General features: G+C 37.2%; 1 protein-coding gene and 1 long non-coding RNA gene across 13 annotated transcripts in view; both read right to left on the bottom strand.

Annotated features, from left to right (window-relative positions):
* The window catches only part of UTRN (utrophin), a 547,129-nt gene that overhangs the window by 174,842 nt on the left and 346,664 nt on the right, over nt 1–25,623 (bottom strand). The gene's annotated exons all lie outside the window — the stretch shown is intronic.
* On the bottom strand, nt 8,465–25,034 carry LOC120862575. Its single transcript, XR_005720806.1, has 3 exons — nt 22,647–25,034; nt 15,020–15,022; nt 8,465–8,476 (listed from the first exon to the last, which is right to left on the bottom strand). It is a non-coding gene; the product is annotated as an uncharacterized LOC120862575 (long non-coding RNA).

Genomic DNA, 25,623 nt, shown 5'->3' with positions numbered 1-25,623 from the left:
GGGAGTTGGTGATGGACAGAGAAGCCTGGAGTGCTGCAGTCCATGGGGTCACAAAAAGTCAGACACGACTGAGTGACTGAACTGAACTGATCATAGTTACTGATGAGAAGAGAAAAGTGTTAAATCACCAAGGTTAGTATTCCCTCTAGAAGCAAATCACTAAGACTAAGGAAAAGATAAGACTGAGGAAACTAAGAATAAAGGGACTGTGGGAAGACTGTTATTAAGTTTCCAAAGGTATCATGTGCCTTTTGCTTTAGAGCAGTAAGCCTTAGCCTTTCCCTAGAAATGACATTTTTGCTTCCAGAGCTGGGGGAATATAGCTATATTTGAGAGCTGTGATGTAGTGGTACCTTTCCATAATATAGTTTTCCTGGCAAGGGATCAATGTAGCATAAGCTAAATATATGAGATAGCTTTTGTGAAAATACACAAAGGATTTTTTTAAAAGAGACTTAAGTTGGAGAAAAATACACTCACGTATGACAACTTCCTAAAAATGAAATATGGCAAAGAGATTAACTTTCACATAAATTTTTATAAAGGCATCTAAAACAAAAATAAATATATATGGAGAACTTCAGATGATGAATGGCAACAAATTTGTTTATTTGATTTTGCTCTGTCTCAAAAAAAAAAATCCTAAATCAAGCCTTTGACAGGACTAAGTCAGTAAGCTTCTTTTACTGTCAATTTAACTATTAAAATAGAAACATGCAGGTACTAAAGTTTGGGAGTTAAAGAAGGAAACAAAGCAATATGACCAGAACTTATAACTTCGTCAATCAAATGGCCAAAAGGCTGAGGCAGGTTACTAACCTCCGGGATCTGACCTAGGCTTTGGAGACTAATAACAGCAATTACAATACAAAAGTCCAGCTATTGCCCACAATTACTGCTTCTCAGGGGGTCTAAGTAATGAATTATTTATGAAACATATGCCCTATACCTTTTTAAGAAGAAACAAAAATCTATGCAAACCAAGCTAACAGACCTCTTTATGGTCATAAAGTTTGTCACCTGCTGTTACCAGCTGCCATAAAGAAAGTTTCTCTAATCTCCTCCACCCCTTCTAAATGGTGGGTGAGTTAACCAGGAACCATCCTTTATCCTCAGGAATGTAGGTGCTTAATAACGTATTAAAGGGAGAGGTCAAAGTGAGTCCTGAGTTAACAACCCTTGCTAGGACAGTTGGGGTGCAAGGAGAGAAGCCAGGAGAAGGGATTATTTGACCAGGAGAAGTTTAATTCTTCCATTCTCTTTTCACTGCACTGCTTCCACCATCAGGAGGCAAGCAATGCCTGCAACTGTTTTGGAAAAGCTTTCAAACTTCTCATAAAATGACGCGGTTTTATGCTTTTTTCCTCCAGCAATTGTGGGTTTGTAAGAAAAAGCTCATTATTCTTTCAGTGACTCAATATAGTCTTGCTTATGTTTGTACATTCAATGAACCATAGGGTATTCATGGTGAAAGCCCCTGAGTACATCTTTAACAACTGATAAGTAAGTGATTTATGTACAGCGGATCCTCTGCCCCTTTTCCTTCCTTTAAACATGGGAAATTGAAAGAAGATAGGTGTTTGGTATCCAAAAGCTGAGAAAGGCAGGAGCCCATGAGCAGCATGCTGGGGGTTTCTGTTTTGTTTAACTATAAATGTAAGGTAGCATTTGGCAGGCTAGACTCAATCTTAGAGTGTGCCAAGAACTTTCCTATGGAAAAAAAAGAACTAAATGCAAAAATAAAGATCCAAGCATGAAAGCTCCACGGCGCACACAAGCACTCCACATTTAAGACAGACCCAGCCGGAAAGGAAAAGGAAAAGTCTAGGATCAAATGGGCCATCATCCCTGGGAGGCATCCTCCCCCGACTCTCAGAACTGAAACTTCAGAAATGAGGCTAGAAAAGTCAGTGCTTGGCCACTGCAGGGAGAGAAACCTGATGGGTATGGAAAATAGAACCCACGCCTGATGAAGTCAGACTCTGGCATGAAAACAGAGTGTTGTTACTGTTTTTTTTTTTTTTGAAAATAACTTTCAATTAAATTACCAGCCGATCTGACTACAAAGGATCTCTTCTGATGTGAAATTCTAAAACTGACAGGCATCATGACAAGCCCTCCAGACCAAAGGAAAGATTGCTAACTCAATCTTTAGTTGCAAAAAAAAAAAAAAAAATTTAAGAGGCTATCAAATTAAATGCCTTAGAAATTATATTAAATAATCAGAATTGATAGAATATCTGCCATCCAAATGCATAGTAGAAAGAAGAAGACAAGGAAAGGAAGAAGAGGGGAAAAAAAAAGTACATTCGTGAAGTCTGCTTTCTGCATACCTTTTCAAATTTTGTCAGCAATTCCCGTAAGCTGAAGTTCAGACCAATCATTGTCCAGTAGCCCTTGAAGCCTACATCTTTCCGGCAAACTTCCTTCAGACAACAGCATTTAACTTCTAAAAACCGTATCTTTTCTGGCTATACTTTAAAATCCTTTGTAACATCCTTTACAAGCCTTGCCCTTGAGCTATGGTCCATGAGCAGCAGCAGCTTGCGTTGGGACATTTTAGCCACTTCACTGAGGCTCCGGGACTTCATGGACTTCGGAGTTCATAAGGAAAAGACCTGTCGGTATGTTCTCTGCTAGCTGCATTCCACGAGGCTGGCATGGTCTCCTTTTTCTCTGGGAAGCTTAGGAGTCCCTTCTGTTCACCTCACTAATGACCTGCAGCCCACAACTGTTCTCTCCTGGGCCCCAAGCTTAGAGTTTGGTCTCAATTACGCACAGCAAAAAAAGAAGTTATATCCTGGAAACTTGCATGAGAGAAGGCCAAAAAAAGAAAGAAAGAAAAAAAAAAAGAATAAAAATAAAGAGCCAAGCATTACCAACTTCCTCCATTCACACTGGTTTCAGGAAGAAAAAGGAAAAAAAAAAAAAAATCCTGGGTAAGGAGCCAGTTTTCAAAAAACCATGACTTATGTGGAGTTCGAACAGCGAGGAGGGCACTCCTGTCTGAAGAAACACCCAAACACGGGACAAGAGGCCACCGGCTTGCACTCTCACAGACACCGGCAGCCTGTGTTGCTATGGTAACCACCAAGCTAGTTTCAATCCATTTCCCTAAGTCAAGCTGTGCCTAAGGGATGCTGTTTTAGTGCAACAGAAATAAGTTATTTAAAAAGTGGTTCTATGCACCCAGAGAAAAGTTTAAGCAGCAGGTCTCATGGTCCCCCTTGCAGAGTGTGCAACAGGGCAGGCAGCCTCATCAGCTTTGGCAGCTCCCCGGGCCAATCTGACAGGAGTGTGGTAATCCACTTCTCTTTCAAGCAGTTGTTTATTATTTTAATCAGCATCCTCCCTTCCACCACCCCTCACACACAGTTTGAAGTGAAGCTTACTCCCACTTCCTGGAGGTCTCCCCGCCCCGATCTGCAGTACCAGAACCTCTCAAACTGTCTCAGTCCTGAATAATCACAGGACCCATATTCCAGTTCAGAGCCCACCCATGAAAACATGAGGGGCTGGGAGCACAGCACCATAAAAATCATCAAACAAAATAAGTGTGATCAACTGCATTATTTCTAAATAAGGTTTTACCAGCAAAATGGATGGGAAAGTCTTTTTAAAAGAAAAGTGGTTTTTTTTTTAATCTCATTGACTATTTTCATGGGGGGAATCTACTTGTTTCTGAAAGAAAACTTAAGTGAAATTACTCAAAATGTGAGCAATAACTAGTTATTTTTAAATGTGCCCTCTATATTGATGTTAAATTATTCCTGACACTGAGAGAAACACTATCTTCTACAAAGTTTTAAGAGTTTAAATGCTTTCAAGGAAAAAGTTGAATCCAAATGATATATTCTTTGCACTGCTATTAGGGACATCATTCCAAAGCAAAAATGTGATTTTGTTTTTGCATTACATAGCTATTTAGTATACCAATAAAAATATGAAACATACTTCTTTAATTGTGTGCAGAATTTCATCATAAAGATGTAATGCTCTTAAAAGTGACACTATCACAAATGGAATGAATTTAATTTTAATATAACTAAGCTTTTTTTTTTTTGCATCAGTACTTAGAGCAAAGGAAAAATAACCCTGAAATTAGAATATGTATCTCCTAAAAAGCTATTTGAATTACTTAAGCTATTTGAATTCCTTAAATATCAAAATTATTAGCACTCATTTAACCCTATGGAGAAAGAGATTCCAAACAAAAGGAAAAAACAAATGCTACAGGGGAACACTATACAATGTAGTTACTATTTTTTGGATTTGCAAACAATTTTTCTTTCCAAGTCATTCTCAACTTATTCATATCAGTATTGAAGTAGCATGTGTTTTACATATGCAGATCTATACAAAATTTAACAGACTTTAATAAATATTTTCATCATTTATTCATAAAAATCAACATGTCCCCAGAGGCAAGCTGGCTTTATGAGATCTCTAGTGGAATGTGTTTTCAAACTGCCCATTTCAGATTTATACACAGACACTACAATTTCAAACACAAGCGTAGTACACTGATTATCCAGAAATTTAGAAATAAAATTAGTCTGTACAGTGTACATCCAGAAGAAAAAAGCACTGACATCAGCATGAAGACTCATCAAAAACGGAGTGAAGAAACTTACACAGAAACTGACCAGGGCAACCCTGATCTGGGAGGGCTCCGGGGCCACACGCTGAGATCTCTCAGCAGCAACAGATAAAACTTTTTACATAAATACAAGACAAAAGGAACCACCAGCATGGACACCACCTCCAGCACCACCACCACAAAAAACAAATAAGTAAAGGGGAGAGAGAGAGAGAGAGAAAAAAAAAAGAACAATCTTTCTCAGCTGGGCAAACGTCCAACTACCACCCAGGGTGCTGGGTGACTGTGATCAGAGACGTGTGCAAACATGAACCTCCCGCCCCCAACTCCGTTCCATGCATATATCAGAAGAGTGAATTAAATAAAAACTCTCTGTAAGAGAGAGGAGGAACACAGTCTTTCCCTAAAGTAGAGCCTTATGTTTAAAGGGGTTTTATACCAAGACAAGAATGGTATGATACAATTAGAGCTCCGAATATCTGGTATCCTTAGGCAAGGCTAATCTTTACAAGGGAAAAGAAGGAGCACCCTGTGGGTTAGGGTACCTTCCCTGAAGAAAAGAGCAGGGGGAACTTTATCAGCATGACTGAAGCTGGCACTTTAGTTCTAGAAGAGATAAAGACAGAATAAACCAGTCAATCCTAAAGGAAATCAGTCCTGAATATTCATTGGAAAGACTGATGCCGAAGCTCTAATACTTTGGCCACCTGATGCGAAGAGCTGACACACTGGAAAAAACCCTGATGCTGGGAAAGATTTGAAGGCAAAGGAGAAGGGGGATGTAGAGGAAGAGATGGTTAGATAGCATCACCGATTTGATGGACAAGAATTTCAGCAAACTCCAAACTCTGGGAGATGGTGAAGGATGGGGAAGCCTGGTGTACTGCAGTTCATGGGGTCACAAAGAGTCAGACACCACTTAGTGACCGAACAACAAGGGAAGAGAAGAAGAATTCCCACATGGAATTCAAGAGTGGGGTGTCCAGAAGTCAGAGGCTCTACCCACCACTCACTCGCCTGATGTTCCCTGCAAATGTCTAACACTCATTCTCAGAACTAACATCCTCCGCTTGGGCAGAAAAGGGAATACTTAAACAAAGCTCCCTACTCCTAGTTTCCATCCCTGGGTTTGGAAGATCCCCTGGAGGAGGAGGGTACAGCAACCCACTCAGAATTCTTGCCTGGAGAAAAACGTGACAGGACAGAGCAGCCTGACAGGCTACAGTCCGTAAGATCACAAAGAGTGCGTCATGATGAAGTGACTTAATATGCATGCATGCACGCACTCAAAATTATAAAACACCAAAAACTAAGATAGTGATGAACCTAGCTATGATGACATCCTCTTTCAGAGAAAAATGGATCCACATGGAACCGTTTAAAAGAAAAAAATTTTTTATTCTCACCTAATTTTAACAAGACTGTAACTATATCTTCACTAAAACACTGTAAAGTAACTAAAAGTGTTAGTTTTTAATTGAGGCAGAAGTGACATTAACAATTTTATTTTTAAAGGGTTAAAGACAAATTATTTTATGTAAAGTCCAAAGATACTCCATAAATTTCAAATAGCTAAATATTTAGTATACTATTCAAAAGGACTGTGCCCTATGTAACTGAGTGACACATTAGAAGTAAAACCTGTAAAATGTGAATGTGAATTGTTTTTATAACTGTGAGCATGTTTTACTATGTGTTTGTGTTTGGCGTCTATAAATAAGAATATTTTCTCAGTTTAAACTCTGTATACAAAATAACCTCTTGGTAATATTCCTTACATCTCCATAGTCCTTTCTGTTTTTAACCAAGCACGTATTTGATAAATTATCTTCTGGAATCCTGTAATTATTAAAACAAACAAAAAAAACAGGCCCCCAGTGAAAGCAATACATCACCACAGAAACTTAGTAAACTGGATGGTGAAATCTGAAGCAACTGACATTTTGCTAAACTAATGTGCCAAGAAATTGTGCACTAAATCTTCAAGTAGAATAAACATAATTCTACCAATCTGTTTGTCTATTCTAAGATTCTCCAGTTAAATAAATCATGTCTCAAATGTAGACAACATAGTCCCATGAGAAAGTGAAGGTTACAGAACCAGAGAGAAGAACAGGAAAAGTCAATAATGGAATCAATATAATCTAAACCTACATTACTTAATAAAAATGACATTCCAAAATGAAGAGAGCTACATGTATATATGGCTTTGGCAAAAATGTTCAAAGGATAAACTAATTTAAACACTTTTTACACTTCAAAACAGTATTCTATTTAGTTTGTTAAAAGATGACTTACTTTTTAGCAATTTCATCAAGGCAAGAAAACACTCTTTAGGGTTCAGTCAAATATAAGCAAAAAGAGAAGTCTAAATGCTTTGCTGAAAAACAATTTATGCCATACCCAAATAATGGATCTTAAAGTACCCTTCCCACTAAACATAAACTTCACATTTATAAACACTGTAAAGACAAAAGTATGTTTCCTATGCAAAACCTAACAGGTTTCTCTTTACATTGATCAAGATAACAAAAAGAAAAGAAAGCCTTCTTGGGAGTTTCTAAAGCAAAGCATATGGAGGTCAATAGGTGATTACAAATAAATCGGTACATCATGGCTTTATTCAAAATGAAGAGCTTCAGGCGTGGGTAGAAAATTTTACTTATTACAAAGCCATTCAGACTTAAGATCCCGATTCTAATCGCTTTGAAAGGACTATACACAATTGTCTTTTCTCATAACCTTTCTAACTTGGGGTTTATGTCAAAAATAAAATAGCTTCTAGACTCTAATCATGATCTGAGATTCCCATTCATTGTCTACTGCCTCTAGTTCTCTTAAGGGAAGACTACTCAATACATTACTGCCTTCGAGTTAACAGCAGCCAGCAACCCAGTCTGTCAGCTGGTAGCTATTTAAAATAATATACAGCCCTAAAGGGCAGAAGGTTCACTCTAAAATGGAGGCCTGAGCCCCCTGATGAAAGGCGGAACTCTCCTTTTATCCCAGGAAGTTTAGGCAATATGCTTGGTGCACAAAGAGTTATTTGGCACATTCATCTCTTCAATAATGTCATCTATTTTGATAATTATGCAGGTAGCAATTGGGAAATAAACATTATAAATTGTAAAATAAAAGATTTAATATAAGATTTCCATAACCTACAGGCAGAAGACTCTCCTGACATTTTTAAAGGCACAAAGAGCTTTTTCTTCTTGTGGGAAGCAGATGGGTGCGGTGGAGTCTGAGGAAGAAAAATGCCAGCTGATTTGCTTCTGAGTTAGTCAACCAGGTGCAGGGGTCAGCCTTCAGCAACCTTCTCAATATTTAATGATTCAGAGACTTTATTAGGTGACTAAAATAATGCCAAGATAAGTTAATGCTTCAAAACCATATCCTTCCTAAAACTATGCAGCATCAGACAAGAGTGAAACCATCCCAGATGGCTGAACCTCACAATTCCAGATGTGTTCTGATAGCGGAATAAGCAACGAAATTGCAAGGGCTTTGAAGAAGGTCCTTAAAGATTTTTAAAGGGTTTTTCCAACTTTCCGCAGCTCTTCAGATTGAGACATTTAAAGCCAAAATTAAAACACAAATTTTAATAATAAGGATGAATGTGTCAAGATAAATCAAAATCGAAGGTGCTGTTTTCACTCCCGAGTAAAACACTGGTACTCTTCCCAGGAGGGCAGTGTTCCTACAATCTCAGTATGGATTTAAGGAACTAGACACTCAGTGAACCATGAAGAAGTTCGGACTAACCTAGTGAGATCAGAGAGGCTTCTTTGTACAATAAAAGAGGTGGGGCTTTTGTGAGGCTTGTAGGCCAATCCATTCAAAGCTGAGTTACTGCTTCAGCTCTGATCCATCCTCCTGCCATCTTCCTGCTTAGCATCTCACCTGCAATTCTCTGCAAAATCATGCCCCAAGCCTACTTTGACCCCCTAAGCATAATTCACCCTCACTAGTCTCAACAATAACTAATCAATACACGTACCACACAAACCTCTTATACTTACAAATATGGCTTCCTACAAAGAGTATAGTCATCCTTTTTTCTCCTTGAGGATATTTAATTAATTTACTATCTGTATCTTTATCTCCATTCCCTAATCTGTTTACACTAAGCAACAAGTTCTACATTATATCTTTATTTCCTCTCCAAAAAGTTTCAATAAAGTACTCTATAGACAGTGAACCCAGACAATGCATTATCCAGCTCATAATAAAACTTGATTATGGAATGAGGAATTCCTATGTTTGATAGCATTAAGTTAAGCCATTACATTTCCTGAAGATTATTAAAAGCAGCAGAGTTGACTTTTAAAAATCTGCCTAACTTGGGGCTGGGGATCATTTAGCAAAATTCATCAAACATTAGAATGCATATAAACTTTGAGTCAGAAATTCTATCCCTAGGAATTTAATTTTCAAACATGCAAACAGACGTATGTACAAGGATGCACAGTAAGTCATATGTGACAGAGCAAAAAGCTGAAAACAATCTAAATGTCTGTCAGTAGATAACTATGTAAATAAATTATGGTGGGCTCCTATAATGGAATGCTGTACAGTTTTGGAAATGATGGAGATGATTGCTATGTGCAGATAAGAAGTAATCTCTAATTACATACATGTATATGGGATATATATGTATACACTAAAAAAGCAGAGATAATTGATACAGTTACATAAAGGAACAATATATGAAATACAGACAATATTTCTGGAAAGAGATAAGACAGATACCTCTAAGAGGGGGCTGGAGATGTGAGTGCCTACAATGAGACACTTTATCTTGTCTTTTATTCTGTGTGAAAATTTTACTACAGAGCCATGTTACTTTTTCTACACAAAATTAATTCAAGAAATAGATGGAAAATTCCCAAGTAAAAAAAAAATTATCTTTCAAGGTAGATACCTATTTAAAAATGGTAGCCTCATTAGACGTGAAAGTAAACGCCGCTGCAGACGATCATTTGTGTCTCTGCAAGTTTCAGAAACTTTGAGGTGCCAGATGGTCTGACATTCTAGCAAATCAAACCTCAATAGAAACAAGGCTTCCACAGCAGTGGGTTGGTCAATGGTAAACTTTTCTAAAAGAGATGGAGACAAAGCCTTTTTGTTCTCATAAGTTACTCTATAACTAGTAACTCCAGCTTCTTTAAGTAATAACTTGGTGTCTAAATAGGCATTGTACAATTCAAGCTATTCTTTTTCTAAGGAAACCAGTACTCCTATTGTCATCTAATACTGTGATATTCTACCCTATAAAAAAATGAGGAATGCTTATAAAACCCATTGATATACACCCCCAAAAAGAATATCTAGCCTGAGTTGCTCAAGGCCATTGAAGTATGGCTTCACCTCTCAAACTGGGCCACAAGATCTGACCTGGTGGGTTGGCAGAGAGAGTTGAGGACCAGAGTCCACTAATGGCTTAAGAGATGCTGCAAATACAAACAGTGATTTCTTTCATGGATCTAAGGTACAGTAGTGTGAGAGAAAAAACCATGGACTCTGCTTTGTTTGCCATATCTGGAGTGGCTGTCTTTAACAAAATACTGCAGGAAATATACAACTGCAGCTTAAGCAACCATGGGACACTGTGATCTGGCAATTTCTTGTTTAAGGCTATATCAAATAGTAGAAGGAGGTCTATAATGTCTATGTTGTTGCTTGGTCGCTGACTTGTATTCAACTCTTTTGCGACCCCCATGGACTGTAGCCCACCAAGCTCCTCTGTCGGCAGGATTTTCCAGGCAAGAATACTGGAGTGGGCTGCCATTTCATTCTCTCGTTATCTTCTCAACACAGCGATTGAACCCATGTCTCCTGCATTGGCAGGAGGATTTTTTTACCACTGAACCACTAGCTCTACAATAAATATTGTCAAGCCAAGGCTTCAGAGCACTATTTAAATGCAAAATTTGATCTGGCAGGTGTTTTAACTTTAAAATAAAATTATGAGATGATTGAAGTAATAGAGCCTTTGAGAGCACAACACCAAATCTAGTATTTAGGCTTATAAAAGGAATACTGGCATTAAAATTCTAACTTTGGGAGGCTAACCAAGTACCCAAGCAATGTTGCTACTGCACAAAACCTTTTTGAAATATTGTTTCAGAGACCCTTTTATAATTAACCAGAGAGCCAAATAATAAAACTTATCTCAGTTTTTTAAACATATTGCCACTTTTACCAGTTTTTGATACTATCATATCAGCCCTTCTATGTTTATTTAATGATTCTTCACATCCCAACCCCAAAATATCTAAACTGTAATACAGCATTGTCCAGTAGAACTTTCTGCAATGGTGAAAATATTCTCTATTTTTGATGTACCTAAGAGCAGAACGGCTCTTACGTGGCTAATGTGACTGAGGAACTACATTTTGATTTTGTTTAATTTTAGTTAATTTTAATTTAAAGGTAATACTCACATGTGACTGGTGACCTTGCCATACAATTCCAGGTGTGATCTCCACACAATATTTTCAAGGACGTTTCTCTAACTTTCTGCAATACATACTCCACTTTTTCTCTAGTGATAGGATCTTTTCCTCTCAAATAATAGCCTCCCTTTTTTCTATCTGTTCAAGTTTTACCCAGCCATTAAGTTCCATTTCAGTTTCCACCCTCTACTCAAAGCCCTGTATTACACAGCTTTAACTCAACAATTTTCTTTCCTCATTGGCTATCTCCAGTATGCTGCGCTATCACCCTGTACTTTACCTACAGGTATTAATAACATGTTTTGTTTAGAGGTTGTTTTGTGAATTTGTTTTAACTTTCCTGACCTCATTAGAGATTAGGCTCTTTGAAGAGAAAAGAGGGAGAAAAAGTTAATATGTGCCTCAAATGCCCTGTAGACTGCTTAACATACAGCCACTATCCAATAAATAGTTTTTAATTGACAAGAGTAAAACAACCAGAATTTACTACAATGATACACCCTTAATGTGATTTTAAAATTGAAAAGAAAGCCATGATCTTATTAGACTCTTACATAATTAAAAAGTTACTGAAGTAGTTCATCTCACAACTTTAAAGCAAAAAATTCTAGGGGTTATTATAACTCATCTTTTCATTTCCTGAAAGGATCCCAAGTTACTCTAAAATTTTGCATTTATCTTACTCTTAAATTTCCCCAAAGAAAGAAAGGTGCTAGTCCTTCTGTAAATCACTGAAGCTTAACTTCAAGACAGAAAAAGTTAATTTGACTATATTTTTAAGAGTCATACTTTAAATTTTAAAAGAAAGTGCTGCCCTCTTGTGAAATGAGGTAGAAGATTTGTCATTTTACTGACAGTTGAGTAAATACTTCAGCAGGACTGAAAGTTAAAATTTAACATTGAAACAAAATGGAGTTTCTTTTCAAATTGTGCTTCCCCTGAGGTCTCTTCCTCCTGCTCTTGGTGAATTTTCCAAATAAAGGAAGAATGGATCATCATGGTAAACTTGCACTTATACTATAAACTGAAAAACAATGAAGGAGTGACGGGTATAGTTGCACAATAATAAGGATAAAAGACTGTAACTTTTAATTTATGTTACTGAGGGGAGAAAGGGAGCAACAGCCAGGAAGGAATAGATGAGTCCCTGACAACATGGCAAGTCTGAAGTCAACTCACTGTCTGACCCTGGGCAACAGCTGTCTTTGAGTCTGAGGGAGGAAAGGAACAGGCTGAGCTGACTCCATCTTGAAAAAAGAAGGAAACTCCATCTTGCACATTCAGTGAGCTTTGGACTATGTGCCTGGTAGCCAGGGGGATAACATATCTATAGCCGAACTGGCTTCCCAGATTGATAAACACTGGATTCCACACCAAGGTTTCCCATCGCCAAAAAGAATGTAATAATCCCCTCTGTAGTCAATCACCCTTGTAATCTTTATGGCACCCATTGGTGTAGGCTACAACGTATAGCCAGCTGACCCTTCTGATTATGAATCATGGCTGTAACCTGATTGTATCTCCCTTTAACACTTTCCAGGCTAGGTTTAAGGAATCTGGGGATGTGGGCTTGAGCAGTACACGGGTATATAAGGTTTTCACAAAAGTTGGTCAGGGTCCTTGGCTAAGGAGACTCTGCCGTGGGCCCGCCGGTGTAATCAACTGCACTCCACTATCTGCATTGTCCTTCTGAGTGATTTGCATCCCGGAACGCACGGCTATAGCAAATCCACTTAGTCTTACCTATAAGGTGAGCAGTACTCTAATAATGCCCCAATTGCACAGATTTGTGTTGAGATTAAGTGAAATAGCAGAGGTAAAATAATGTCTAACACTTGTCCAATATATGCTGTCCTTTATTTATGCATCCATATGTAGTCCTAGGTACAAGGTACCAGGTACAGTTACTAGGGACGATTTTAAAAAGCCATGAAAGTATTATTTTGAAGGAGCTCACACTTGAAGCTATTCATGAAAATACATGAAAAATCGTTCCACAATCTCATGAACGACAAATGTGAGCAGATTCACAATTCACAGAAATGACCACTATAAATACTATGGGCTTTAAGGATTCGATCAAATAGATCAATATACTAAAAGTACAGCAGAGAGACAAATTTGGAGTATTTTGATCTAAGGGTACTAAGAACTAGAATAGGAGGGTAAAACTTATTTAGCATTACCTAATTTAGTATGATCTAATAGTTTCCTCTGTTTCCACAGAGTGTGTTCCTTTTTAATATTTCAAGATTCTAAGTTTGTTTTTTTTAAAAAAAAAACAAAAAAAAACATTTTATTGTAGTATAACACAGAGGATGCTTCCTTGAGTGAAATTTCACTTTGTCTCCAACCCTCTCCTCTGGGAGTGGGATGAAAGGATGAGAGGTTAGCAGGACAAAATAGTATATGGCAAAAGTAGATCAAGTCATCTTGGCTGTTTTTTCAACACTGGCAATTCACAAACCATTTTTCACTTATCCCCCCACGCTGGGACACACATGTAAATAGCATGCATTTACATATGAATATTAGGAACAGGTGTGCCCATAAAAGAAAGTGTTTAAAACTTGGAACATTCTTTGATTGGATTCTCAGCACACTAAGGGACTTGTCTATTTAAAGTAATCTTCAGGAAATTCTTTTGTAATGGAGAAGATCTGTCAAAAACCACCTCCTGATATATTTGTTTTAGCAGTTTGAGTTTTTATGCATGAAAGGTTTTTTTTAAAAAAAAAAAAACTTGGGAAAACATTCCATTTTTTTGGTTTGTATTATGATAGAAAATAAAGGAGGGTCTAGATAATGAGGTGAAAAAGTGCCTTATGAAAGAGTGTGGATTTTATATTTAGTAATATAATACATTTTTTGGCACAGCTTCCTTTAAAAAAAATCCCCTTAAAAAAAAAAAACTATAAAAATGTAGGAATGACAATCATGCTGTTCTGTTATTCTAATTAGTTGCCTCTCTGTTCAAATACCAGACGGACACAGAGGAACCTAGGAACATTTTGGTGAGGACGTGAGTCTGAGTGAACTCCGGGAGATGGTGATGGACAGGGAGGCCTGGCGTGCTGCGATTCATGGGGTCGCAAAGAGTCGGACACAACTGAGCGACTGAACTGAACTGAACTGAGAAAAAGTCTCCAATTAAATGTTAAGAAAAGAACATTAACATGTACATAATTTATAACATTTTAAATTAAATAATGCTTTGATTTTATTGGACTTAGGCAAAAGAAATGTTGACTCATCATACACTTCAGGGAATGCTTCTAACAAATAAATGATGGTTAAGAAGGTGGGAAAATATATGCCTCAGTAACTTTTCAAGCTGAATAAATTACATTACCTTGTAACCACTAATTTCCTTAATCTTGTAGAGGGGGTAGAAATTTGACAAAGTGAACTGTTAAGTAAGTACAGTAAAATAGAAGTCGACCTAAGTCTTGTTACCATTTATCTAATCAGGTAAAACAGAATCTGTTCAATGACCCATATTAAAGATCAACAAGAAAAGGTTTTCAAGTTCAAAGACCAAGAGAAATGTGGCCCCCTAGGGTGTGCTAAATAATGTTCTCCATAAAGGTGTGTTGATTCAATGTGATGGATCACTGAACACCATTTTGACATAAATTTTTTTAAAGAGGTGCTTGCTTTCTCCCTCCTCCGCTCCCTAGCAGTCAAACTATGGGCATCTCCCACTTGCTGCCAGTCAGAACCTTGCTCCCTGCAGCTCAGAACACTCACCAACAAGGCTTTCTACCTCTTTCCCTCCCCTGACTTCTTTTTTTGTTTCCTTAAGCCCCCAAAACTCCTCTATTCAGCACAAATTTCTTAATCACCACCTTTAAGGCTGCTTTCTCTGGTTCATTTTACTCTCTTCAGATTTTTACATATTTCCTCTAACCCTTGATATTTTGTCTCCTGTTATCAACCTACCTTACTGACTTGTATTAACTATCTTATTAGTGTTGCAAAGCACCACTCTATCATGTGGATCATATTTGTGTCATTTACCTAAATTCTTGTGTTTTCTCTATTTTCAAATTGAACTAGGTGCAAGGTCCAAGCTGGAATACAAAAATTGTCTTTAGAGCCAATAACTTTAAACACATCTTCAAAACAAAGTACTTTATAATTAAACAGTATCTAATAAGTTCTGTAACTTTTTAAAGTTAAACTATAATTCTATTGCATTAGATAAAATTATACAGAATAATAGGACAGACAAAATGATTTTTTTTTAACTTATTTAACTTATATGCAGAGTACATCATGTAAAATGCTTGCTGGATGAAACACAAGCTGGAATCAAGATTGCCAGGAGAAATATCAACAACCTCAGTTATGCAGATGATACCACCCTCATGGCAGAAAGCAAAGAAGAATTAAACTTAAAACTCAACATCCAAAAAACTAAGATCATGGCATCTGGTCTCATCACTTCATGGCGAATGGATGGGGAAACAATGCAAACAGTGACAGACTATTTTCTTGGGCTCCAAAATTACTGTGGATGGTGACTGCAGCCATGAAACTGAAAGATGCTTACTCCTTGGAAGAAAAACTATGACAAACCTAGACAATGTATTAAAAAGCAGAGACATCACTTTGCCGACAAAGGTTCATATAGTCAAAGCTATGGTTTTTCCAGTAGTCATGTACGGATGTGAGAGCTGGACCACAGAGAAGGTTGAGTGCTGAAAAATCAATGTTTTTGAACTGTCGTGTTGAAGAAGACTCTTGAGAGTCCCTTGGATGGTAGGGAGGTCAAACCAGTCAATTCAAAAGAAATCAACCCTGAATATTCACTGGAAGGACTGTGCTGAAGCTGAAGCTCCAATACTTTGGCCACTTGATGAGAAGAGCCAACTCACTGGAAAAGACCCTGATGCTGTGAAAGATTGAAGGCAGAAGGAAAAAGGGGTGACAGAGGATGAGATGGTTGGATGGCATCACCGACTCAATGGACATGAATTTGAGCAAACTCAGGGAGGTAGTGAAGGACAAGGAAGCCTGGAGTGCTGCAGTCCATGGGGTTGCAAGACTGAACAAGAAAGAAAAAAAATTTATGAGAATAAGAATTCAATTTCATAACTGGTATGGATATACTTCCAAGACTTCAGAGAATCTATGCCAACTAGACTTGAATTCATTAGCAGTATTTATTAAAAATGAGATAAAGCTGGTTTATCTGATAAACTAAGAATTATGAAATGATAGCTATTTAAAAAAAAAAAACACTATGGAAAAATATAACTAAAAAACTGCTGGGGGGAAAAATATACATTAGGCCTCTAAAAATAAATATATGATCAAATATATAACTAAACATGTACCTAGCTATCATAATTTCCTCTTAATTATAAAGCTTAGACTTATTATTAGGTTAGTAACAGTTTATAAAACTAAATAATAGCAAATGTGTTATGAATTTTATTCTTTTAATTCTTAATCACTAGGATGAGAGGTCATTACACCCCAAATACTCTGGTACTTTATACCAGAAGCTTAATTCAGTTTAGCAAATGATTGTACCTCTGTATGAAACTGTGTATTTTGGATATCTGGATCAAAAATGACATAAATATCAGCCATTTGAACTAGCCAGAGAGACTTTTCCAATACTAATTTTCAAGTTCATTTAAAACAGCATAAGAGGATAATGAAAGTTGTATGGACCCACATAAAGGCCATCCCAGTAGCCCAGCTCAGGTCACAAATCAGAATCTAAGTCAGCCTGCACTTCTGGGAAACACCTCTTGTCCAGGAAACAGCATCATCCACCAGTCATAATCAACCACAGCTGGCTTATCTTACCCTAGAAAGCAGGACCTCTCAGCCTTATAAGAAACTCCAACTTCTTAGCCAGCCATGTCCTTGTTTCCACACTGCCTCTTCTAAACACAATAAAACTCACTCTTGGAGGATTTCCCTGGTGGCCCAGTGGCTCTTTGCAATGCAGGTGATACAGATGCCATTCCTGATCTGGAAAAGAGCAAATAAGTCCCTGCACTACAACTAGAGAATCCTAACACCTCAGCGAAAGATCCAGCATAATGCAGCAAAGACACCACATACTGCAATGAAGACCCAATGCAGCCAAATAAATTTATACTGAAAAAAAAAAACAAACCCTCACTCTTGCCCCAGATCTCTTGGGAAGAGTACCCTACTGCTTGTGAGGCACTGCACCTACTTTGTTTGACTTGAATAAAGGACATTAAACATCAAATGGTATTATCTCTGTCCTTTGACAAAGATGATGATTAAGATTTTTCCTTAATAAACACTGAGTTTCATACATGTTTCTATAAGGTTTTTTCCTACATGATACTGATTCCCTTCCCCAATTAAGAAGCCATGCCTTTATTCACATATATATCCCTCTTTTGCAAATGTAAAAGTAACCTTATAATCGTATGTGACATATTAAAGAGAACAATATCCTACTGGTTTTTCTCTTTTTAGGAAGATGATGAAAATAATAACCTAATCACAAATACGGCAAGCCACGTAAAAAGTGTTAATGGTGCTGTCCTGTCCAACTCTTTGCAATCCCACGGACTGTAGCCCTCCAGGCTCCTCAGTCTATGGAATTCTGCAGGCAAGAATGGAGTGGGTAGCCATTCCCTTCTCCAGGGGATCTTCTGAATCTGGGCCTCCTGCTTTGCAAGAGGATTCTTTACCATCTGAGCCACCAGGGAAGTCCCATGGCAAGGCATAGACACTAGGAACTCAACTATACATTCAAAACATCATTTTGAAAAGTGAACACGTGTATGTATGTAGAAGTATACTGTGGAAAATTCTGAAAGAGATGGGAATACCAGACCACCTAACCTGCCTCTTGAGAAATCTGTATGCAGGTCAGGAAGCAACAGTTAGAACTGGACATGGAACAACAGACTGGTTCCAAATAGGGAAAGGTGTATGTCAAGGCTGTATATTGTCACCCTGCTTATTTAACTTATATGCAGAGTACATCATGAGAAATGCTGGACTGGAAGAAACACAAGCTGGAATCAAGATTGCTGGGAGAAATATCAATCACCTCAGATATGCAGATGACACCAACCATGGCAGAAAGTGAAGAGGAGCTAAAAAGCCTCTTGATGAAAGTGAAAGAGGAGAGTGAAAAAGTTGGCTTAAAGCTCAACATTCAGAAAACGAAGATCATGGCATCTGGTCCCATCACTCCATGGGAAATAGATGGGGAAACAGTGGAAACAGTGTCAGACTTTATTTTGGGGGGCTCCAAAATCACCGCAGATGGTGACCGCAGCCATGAAATTAAAAGATGCTTACTCCTTGGAAGAAAAGTTATGACCAACCTAGATAGTATATTCAAAAGCAGAGACATTACTTTGCCAACTAAGGTCTGTCTAGTCAAGGCTATGGTTTTTCCTGTGGTCATGTATGGATGTGAGAGTTAGACTGTGAAGAAGGCTGAGGGCCGAAGAATTGATGCTTTTGAACTGTGGTGTTGGAGAAGACTCTTGAGAGTCCCTTGGACTGCAAGGAGATCCAACCAGTCCATTCTAAAGGAGATCAACCCTGGGATTTCTTTGGAGGGAATGATGCTGAAGCTGAAACTCCAGTACTTTGGCCACCTCATGCGAAGAGTTGACTCATTGGAAAAGACTCTGAAGCTGGGAGGCATTGGGGGCAGGAGGAGAAAGGGACGACCGAGGATGAGATGGCTGGATGGCATCACGGACTCGATGGACGTGAGTCTGAGTGAACTCCGGGAGATGGTGATGAACAGGGAGGCCTGGCGTGCTGCAATTCATGGGGTCTCAAAGAGTCGGACATGACTGAGCGACTGAACTGAACTGAACTGATGTAGAAGTATACAGCAATACCATTTCTGACCCAGTCTCAGTGTTGCTTCAGCATAATTGACATAAATCTTTAATAAAGCCCAATTATTTATAAAAATAAACAGGAATTTGCATATTTCCGTTGAAACTATCCAATCCAACCTGCTCTTCAATGGACAAAGCTAAACTCATTTTCTTGTTTTTCCTGCATGCAATACTTGCACCTGAAGCTAAACCTTGAGTATATTTTTAGTTTCCTTAAAATATATTATTTTCTAGTTCTTTCTGATAAATCCAAAGTTAAACTTCCACCTTTAAAGTCCCTTCCCCACTTCTTCCATGAAACTCTAATTCTAAAATGATGACCACTCATTTTTTAAAATGTTTTAAATTGAAGGATAATTGCTTTACAGAATTTTGTTGTTTTCCGTCAAACATCAACAATCATCAACCATAGGTATACATATGTCCCCTCCCTTTTGAACATCCCTACCAGCTCCCTCCCATCCCAACCCTCTAGATTGTCACAGAGCCCCTGTTTGAGTTCCCTAGTTCATACAGCAAATTCCCACTGGCTATATACCTTCCATATGGTAATATAAGTTTCCATGATACTCTGTCCATACTTCTCACCCTCTCCCTCCTCGCCTACCTCCATGTCCATAAGTTTGGTCTCTGTGTCTGTTTCTTCACTGCTGCCCTGCAAATAAATTCATCAGTGCCATCTTTCTAGATTCCATATATATGCATCATATATATACAATACTTACCTTTCTCTTTCTGACTCACCTCACTCTATATAATAGACTCTAGGTTCATCCACCTCATTAGACTTCATCATTTTCTAGACTTTATCACTTTCTGAGAGAGACAAGAATTTTTTTTTTTTCCTTAATACATTTATTTGGCTGTGCCAGGTCTTAGTTGCAGAACACAGGATCTTTAATCACGGCATGTGGGATCAAGTTCCCTGACCAGGGATCCAACCCAGGCCCCCTGCCTTGCAAGCCCACCTGCATTGGAAGCATGGAATCTTAGCTATTAGACCACCAGGGAAGTCCTGAGACAAGAGTCTTTGATGGCAGTCCCTTTAACTTTTGCCTTATACTTTACTCCATGCATCAACAAATTTTCTAGGGCAATGTACTTCAACTTTCACTAAAGTTGTGTGATTATTTTGGATGAAAGAGCAACTGATAAAGAGTGCTTTGGGTTCTGAGAGACTCCACGGGAAAATCAACAGTTTAGTATTAAACTAGGCTCAGGGTTAAAATCTTCTTGATTATAGGACATCTAATTAAGAAACATGGGATTCCTGGGTGGCTCAATGGTAAAGAATCCAACTGTCAATGCAGGAGACGTAGGTTTGATCCCTGGGTTGGGAAGATCCCATGGAGGAGGAGGAAATGGCAACCCATTCCAGTATTCTTCCCTGGGAAATCCCATAGACAGAGGAGCCTGGAGGGCTACAGTCCATGTGGATTCAGAGTCAGGCAAAACTAAGCAACTAAGAACACATGCATATATCTAAGAAGCACATCCATAACATACTGCACAGTAATAAAGATCATTTATGCAGGGAAGTCAATATAATAAAATCATACTGACTTATTTCCCTAATTCTCAGGTGAACACCCTTTACACTCAGAATAAAACAGCTACCCTATTAGAGCAAGAGCTCCTCCTTCATGGGTTGGTGATGTTGTGTCAGTCTCTTTAAAACTTTCCCCAAATAAAGCACTTCCAGTTTAAAAAGCCAAGAAAATGGGAAGTTATAGAGCTCCTTGAGATGGTGGAGGAAGTTGGTAGATTTGTGACATTTTATCTCTAAAATGACCTTCTGTCACTGCTTCATAAAGCAGCTGGAATTGAGTTTTAAGCATTGCAACTTGCTTGAGAGGGAGAAAAACAAGCACAGGATTAAAAAATTTAAAAGTACCCCTCCTGAATCCTTCAAAATATATTAATTTTTCCACTTGGGATTAGGACCAGAAACAACAAAAGATCACATGAAATAAAGAAATTGATTATAGGATAAATGACGCTGGATTAGCAGGAAGTTAAAGAGCAATGACTGGAAAAATCTTAATTTGACTCTGCCAACTAAGGAAAAAAAACTGATCATTTATACAATATGTACAACCTCTGTGGACTCACAATACAAATTAAATCCACACCTGTGAAATTTCCTGGCTCATAATACAGGGTATTTGTACAAGTAGTATAAATTTAAAGGAAAATTGGCCATAATGAAAAAAAAAAGTTTAGACCATGTTTTTGCAGGTTTGTAGCTAAGTCAAAATTAGCTAATCCATACACAGACACTCATTAAGAAAATATCATCACCTTTGCAAAAAGGGACATATACTCTATGCCTTGTTAAGATCTCATTAACTTGGAATAAGTTATAGTCAAAGACAAACAGATTTTACCTACCACACTAGATTTTAATTACAGCTAAATATAGTTGCTAATTTTATATTCATGTAAACACCTGCATTGCCTGTGTCAAGACTTCTGAGCAATAAGATTTTTGTGAACCTAAAAGCATCAAATGAACCAATCACAAATTAATTACCTTATTCATGGAAATATTATTCAGGTCTCAAGTATTTTTTCCTTAGGAACTGAGTCCTGCTCACCTGAATTTACTGAAGGCAAGGCAAGCTGAAACTCTAAAATTAGTATTTTGTTAAATTGCTTAATATACATTGCTTAATGATATCCAGAACTCATGACTACCTTAGGACCAAAGAATAATTTCAATAATGAGTTATTATCATTGATGAGAATGTGTTAGGATCACAAGGATACTAACATTTAAGAGTGTAATTTTTATTAATTCTCACCCTCCTCTGTTCCAGAAAAAATTCTCTCATTTTTCTTATCACTCTGAGATAGAAATTCTTTGTCCAAGAACTTCTGGTCTTTAAATAAAAGAGGGGAAAAAAGACTGGCAATACAAACTATTTCAACTGTATGAAATGAAAACAACTCCAGTACATTTTGGATTTCAAAAACAACAAAGATCACAGTTGAGAAGCAGCTCTTTTCAAAACATTTTGATCTATAATATAAATATTGAGACCATGTTGGCAGACTTTCATACAAGCCCCTAATAATAACAGTTGTTGAAACAACTATACATATAGCAATTTTCATGAGACCAGAGCTTTGAACAAATAAATATAAACTGTTTCATGATTCTATGTCTCCCCACCTCAAATCTGGATGTTGCAAGATGCTCTTTAAAGAACACAGAAATAAAGTAAAACATTTCTTTTCTGGCAATTTCTCAGGAAATTATAAACTAATAATCTTAGTTGAGAATAAATATATAAATTTTATGATACCTGCTCAGAAAATAGAAAGTTCAGACTTTGTCTATTAAGTAGTTTATTCTTGCAAACACCTTCAAGCTTAACAGTAAACCATTAAGTCTCTGAAGTTCTTTAGTATCATAGCAAAGGATGTTTGAAGTGGACTTTAGAGGGCCCTCTAAGCTACATTTATATAATGATTCAGTTAATATAATGATTTCCCATAATTTGTATTATTAGCAGTATGAACATTGTAACAATCAGTATGATGAGTCTACCTACAATATACTTGATAAGTATTTTCCAGTTTCTATATGAACATCTGGAACAGTAAAGATTGCCTCTCAAGGCAGCAGATCCCAAACTTTCTTCTTTCTATTAAAGCAGGGGGACATGGTACCCTTGTGCTACCTTCCCCTCCTGCTGATATCACAGAACAAACTCGCATGTAATGATCATGACTCTTTTAGTTTCTCTCCTTTTTTTTTCCCTTAGCCTAGAAGTTTCTTTGCCAAACCATTCTTCCTAAACTCCTTTTTAATGTTAGATTTTTAAAGTTTTGTCTTAATGTTACCTGCCTAGTTTCTAGCACATGCTGGAGCCTTTCCTGGGAATATATCCTCTCTCTCATTCCCCTGATAAGGCCTCATGTCCCTTTGGCCAGGATAATGCTAATACATTCTTCTATCTGCAGATGGAAACTTCTAGACTTTGACATCTCAAGGCTTGATTAAGTGCCTCCTCCCTCTACCTAGCAACTCCCATAGCAGCTTCCTGCAGACAGTCCTAATACAACCTATTACCTTACCTTCTCTGTTTACATGGCTTTCTGATTCAAGAAATAATGGCAGTAAAAGCAGTAAGACAAGAAAAAAAGTAAGAAGCAATAGGACTTGGTATTAGATTGCCTGGATGTGACAAATGATGGAGAGAAAATCTTCAAGGAGGATGCCTAAATTTCTGTCTTGGGCAACTGAGCAAGATTAAGGAGAAAAAAGGAATACAGTGAGAGACATGGGTTTGGGTTTTAAAAGATCTGTGAATTCACCAACTGAAATATCTAGCAAGCAGTTTGAAGAATTTAGAGCTCAAGAAAGTCAAAGTCTAGAGATAAAGATTTGAAAGTCATCAGCAAATAGAGACAGAGGCCAGAGAAGAGTGCACCAAGTGAAAATAAAATATGTTTGAGGACAAAATTCTGGAAAATTAGCTAAGTATTGAACAAAGGAAAGAAAGCCAACAAAGAATAAATGGAAGAGATAGCCAACTACAGCAATAAAAGACTATGTGATATGCCAAGAGATGAGAACACTTGGAGAGTATTTCCATGTAAAATGGTACAGAAAGACAATATTAGGTAAGACTTGGGAAAATGTAAGCAATAAAGTCATTGATGATCCTGGCAACCACAGCACTGATGTGGTTGAAGCAAAAGCTAGAATGCATTATACTGAGAGCAAATGGGAAGTGACGATGTCAAGACTGTGAGTGGAAACTGTTTCAAGATGTTTGACTGAGAGAAATGATGAATGAATGAATGTTACAGAACAGCTTATCCTGATGATTCATAGAAACACTGGAAAACAATCTTGGCTAAGCTAACCGCTAACAGATGCAAGACTATATAAAGAGTAGTAATTCTAGTCCTTGTTCTTTTAATTAAATAATTGGAGTCCTAGCAATAAAGTCTCCAGACAGTAATTGACTAGCTCATCTCACTGCCCTCTAGAAAAGGATCAAAACCAAGAGCCACAATTTAATACATGGACATTAAGTCATATAAGAAAAAGACAATAAACCACACACACACATATAACTTCTAAAAATAACTTTTAATACTACTATTAATCTGAGCACTAATTAGTAACCCTAACTGAAAATCAATTCTAATCTAATTTTCCAAACAGACATATTTTAGGCCTAATTTCCTTACTAAGAAAATGATACTGAGCTCCTAAGAATTTTATATATAAAGGCAAATGAGGACAGACCTATGTGAAATGATTTCTTTCACTGAAACAAAAATTCTAGCAATTTACCACCTGTGAATCCATGTTCAAGGGAATCACCTAGGGTCCAGAGATAAGCGGTCCTCAAGGGTAATAAAATCAATGTTTACTACAGTCAAACCATAATACTGCAGACTCAGAGAACTACAAAAATCCATGAAATACATTTCCTATTTAAATATGTTGCCAAAGAATACAGTGTAACCATATCAACAAGGATGGTAACAGATGCACAAGGGTTTATCTTAAGGATGAAACAGTCACTACCTTAAAAAAAAAAAGAATGACCCTCTATTTCAAAATGGTTTAAAATGTTTCAAATAGAATATCATTAGTGTATTTTTTTAATAACACTCTCATTAGATTAAAAAAAATACTTTCCTGAGTTTGTGAACTATATTAAAGTAGTTTATTTGGAGTACGTCAGCACCCACTATAATATTGAAAAAGTAATTTCCCAAATATTATCTTGATGTTTAGAACTTCCAAAGTCATAAATTATACAGAATAGCATCTAACAATAACTGGTGCATAAGGTCAAACAGACCTCTTTTTTTAATAATAACTCTCCTATTTACTAAAACTGCTTACATGGCTCATGTAAAGGTATAATGGCCCACCTTTCAGCAAAAAAAAAATGTTTTAAAGACAGAAGACAAATTAAACCAGAAAATTGGTCCTTTAATAGGCAATTGTAATTGGACGGAAGGTTCCTGGCAACTGTGAGCCCAGATAACCCTGGCTGCCAAAGCAAACATCAAAGTAAAAATTAGTAATATCACCCCTCAATGTCAGTTCTAGATGGGGTGGGGGCATGGAAGTCAAGATATTGAAGTACCTGTAACGTATAAAATAACAACATTTCCGTAAAAAAATAGTATGTGAATATAAGTGTGTGAAGTGTATGTATGTATGTATAATAACATTTTCTGGAAAGCCACATTCAAAACTGGTTGTTCTGGGTTGTGGTACTTGGGAAATAAAGAATCACAGTGTGGGAGATATCTCACTGTATAATTTATAAGCTTTATATTTATGTTTTTCTTAAAAGAAACATATTTTACATCTCAAAATCTAATATAAATAAAAGCAAAATAATAAAGGAGAGAGTGGGTGTCAATATAATCTAAGGGCCAAATAATGCTTTCGATTCTGAACATGATAGCATGATGAAAATAAAGACGCATGATTTCAACCACATGATTATGAAACAGTTATCATAAAAAGACTCAATGTTCTATTATAGTGTGAAATCAAATTTAAAGATAGCTCAAAGCAGAAATCCAACCATGTTATTTCACAGGACCAGTGAGAGATGAGAGAAAGGGAGTGTGAGAGGAAGAGAGAGGATGAATAAATAGGAAAAAACCAAGAACTGTTCTCAGAATGACTCATAAGAAGAAACTAAAA

This window comes from Oryx dammah, unplaced genomic scaffold (assembly GCF_014754425.2).
Source record: "Oryx dammah isolate SB20612 unplaced genomic scaffold, SCBI_Odam_1.1 HiC_scaffold_4, whole genome shotgun sequence".
NCBI classification, from domain to species: domain Eukaryota; kingdom Metazoa; phylum Chordata; class Mammalia; order Artiodactyla; family Bovidae; genus Oryx; species Oryx dammah.
Note: the sequence above shows the minus strand (reverse complement) of the source record. Positions and strands in the feature narration are given on the sequence as shown.